Source organism: Asparagus officinalis, chromosome 4 (assembly GCF_001876935.1).
Source record: "Asparagus officinalis chromosome 4, Aspof.V1, whole genome shotgun sequence".
In the NCBI taxonomy this organism is placed as follows: Eukaryota; Viridiplantae; Streptophyta; class Magnoliopsida; order Asparagales; family Asparagaceae; genus Asparagus; species Asparagus officinalis.
The window spans coordinates 15261611-15264622 of NC_033797.1; positions in this window are offsets into that span (position 1 = coordinate 15261611).

Below are 3012 nucleotides of genomic sequence, written 5' to 3' on the forward strand. Positions count from 1 at the left end.
CAATGGCAGCATCGTTTCTCTGAAAGCACCTCAAAATGTCATTGTCCTCCCCTCCTTAGAGATTCCTCACACCCCTCAACACAACCCATCTCTCAAGTCCCCCAGTCTCTCCGTTCCTTCACTGAAACCCAGACCTAGAACCAAAAACAAAGCCCAAACCCTTTGAAATTTTAGCCATCTTTTCCCCATTGCTCCTCTCTATTGTTGGCTATCAACTCAAACTTCTAAGTTAGGATTGTGTTTTTAATTTTTTGTATAACTTCATGAGGATTAGAGATCTATCACGATTAGGAGTTTAGGTTTTATCATGATTATGAGTTTGAATCCTATTCTAATTAGAAAGTTAGGCTAGAGATAGGGTTTTGGTTTCCATATATATATTCTTCTATTGTTGGAGGGAAAACCAAGAAGAGTAGAGAGAATAAGAGAGAGGGTTTAACAGTTTTTGTCCGTGTAAAATATTATAATTTGGAAGTGATAATAGATTGATTTTAATCCCATGAGTTTTCCCCGTTGAGGGTTTTCCACGTTAAATCTCGTGTGATTCTATTTGCTGTGTTTGGTGGTTTTTAGGGATTTTGGCGAGATCTAAAAATCCCAACAAGTGGTATCAGAGCGGGGTTTGACGGTTCGTGGAGGTTTGATCGGTGTGCGATTGGTAAAGGTGCCAGCGGTTGAAATACGGTGATCGACATCAGAGGAATAAAAAAGGAAAGTCATTGTAGCAAATACTGAAGCGGCAGTGGGGTACTGTTCACATAGATCCGACGGTTAAGATTAATTTGTCTTTTGATCGAGGATTTGGAGACGGATTTTGGTGATCCAGGAGTCGTTCCTAGAGTTTTTCGACGTGTTGAGGTCATTTTTGACGTTAGTTTTATTAAATTTAATCTCTACAGTAACTAATTTAAATTTTGATTATGGTTAGAGGATGATGACTTCTTCGGGTTCGAAGTTCGATATTCCGCTATTTAACGACAAGACAAATTTTGCAGTATAGTAGTGCACAGTTAAAGATATTCTTGTGTAGCAGGGTGTTGATCAAGGTTTAGAGGAGAAGAAACCAGAAGGATTGAAGGATGCAGAATGGAGTTCCATGCAAAATAGGACAGCATAATTCGTTTGGCACTCACCCCCTAAGGTCAAGTACAATGTTATGCAAGAGACTACACCAAGGGGGCTGTGGAAAAGGCTCGAGGGAATTTATGCGTTGAAGTCGATGACCAACCGATTGTGTTTGAGGATGGAGCTTTATTCGTTAAAGATGGTAGAATGTACTATAATTCAAGACCACATCAATGTCTTTAATCAGCTAGTTTGCCAACTTATGAATATTGATGAGGAGATTAAAGAAGAAGAGCATGCACTACTCCTATTGTCTTCCTTGTCGAAGTCGTACAAGTTGTTAGTTCAGACGATAATTGTAGGGAAGCAGACTTTGAAGTTCGACGATGTGACAACACTCCTGGTTGGTGGGAAAATTCAAAGAAGATAATTGAGAAAAAATATGTTATTCTTTCTAAATGATTTAGATAAAGAATGATTACAATGTTCTCAATATAATTTCTCTCTAACTTTAGAAAAAAATTACAATCTTCTCAATCGGAATCCCGATTTACAAAAGAGAGAAGGAACCGACAGAGGTCCTTTCCTTTGTTTAAACTAGATTCTTCCTGGTGTTGATGGAATACCTCCCTTGAATGCTCACATCGAGTTTGCTTTCTGTTGACGATCCGAACGCTTAAACTCGTAGAACACGGTTGAATCCTCTTGAAAACTTTAAAGTTCGACGACGTGACAACACTCCTGGTTGGTGGGAAAATTCAAAGAAGATAATTGAGAAAAAATATGTTATTCTTTCTAAATGATTTAGATAAAGAATGATTACAATGTTCTCAATATAATTTCTCTCTAACTTTAGAAAAAAATTACAATCTTCTCAATCGGAATCCCGATTTACAAAAGAGAGAAGGAACCGACAGAGGTCCTTTCCTTTGTTTAAACTAGATTCTTCCTGGTGTTGATGGAATACCTCCCTTGAATGCTCACATCGAGTTTGCTTTCTGTTGACGATCCGAACGCTTAAACTCGTAGAACACGGTTGAATCCTCTTGATTGATGTCAAGAAGAACTTGCGTGGCAAGTTTGAAAATAGCTCTTAACGAGTTTAAGAACTCAGATCGAGTTTTAAACTCTGTAACATAATTGATTTGAACCAAAAACCAGTTTGTAAGCCAAGTACTAAAACTCCAAGAGTTTTATGTTGCTGAAGAACGCCCTGAGATCTCCAAAAGATTGATTCCCGATCCTCTCTAAAACCTCCTTGAACTCAGTTGAGTTTTTTTTCTATTTATAGGGGGATTAAGGGATGTAACTGCCCCCTTAATTCGCTTGTAAGTGGGGGCGGAAATCCCTCAATTGTGAGAAAAACAGTTTCTGAAACCGTTCAACTCATGTTTGAACGAGTCAAACGCCAAAACTGGTGTTCTGAGCACGAACTCTACGTCTAACAGATGGGACGCAGAGTTGAGATCTGCGTCGAGGCAGAAAACACAGCGATTGTGTTGCGTTTTTGAACTAAGAACGCAAATCTGATTATTGCGTTTAGCTCTTAGAACGCAGAAGTGAGTTCTGCATTTTGGAAAAGAGATTGTTGACTTCTAATCTCTTTTATAGAGCATTGTGAAAATCGTCATTTTTGTGATCTTCGCTTTAGCTCTTTGAAACATGAGAGTCGTCAGATTGTAACTCTTGTTGTTGATTGTGAAGACTGTTAAATCAGAGCTTTCATTGGTCATTGTAAAGATCGTCAAATTATTACCTTTCTTAATTTACGTGAAAATCTTCTAATTATAGCCTTCATTTATTGATTTGATTGTGAAATTATTATTATAGAAGTCGTCAAATTATAACTACCGCCATTGGTGTTTGATGAGGATCAGCTACCTACAGTAATTTTTAGACAGCCTACAACTCTTATGTGAGAATGAAAGAATAATGGGAAAGTAGAGC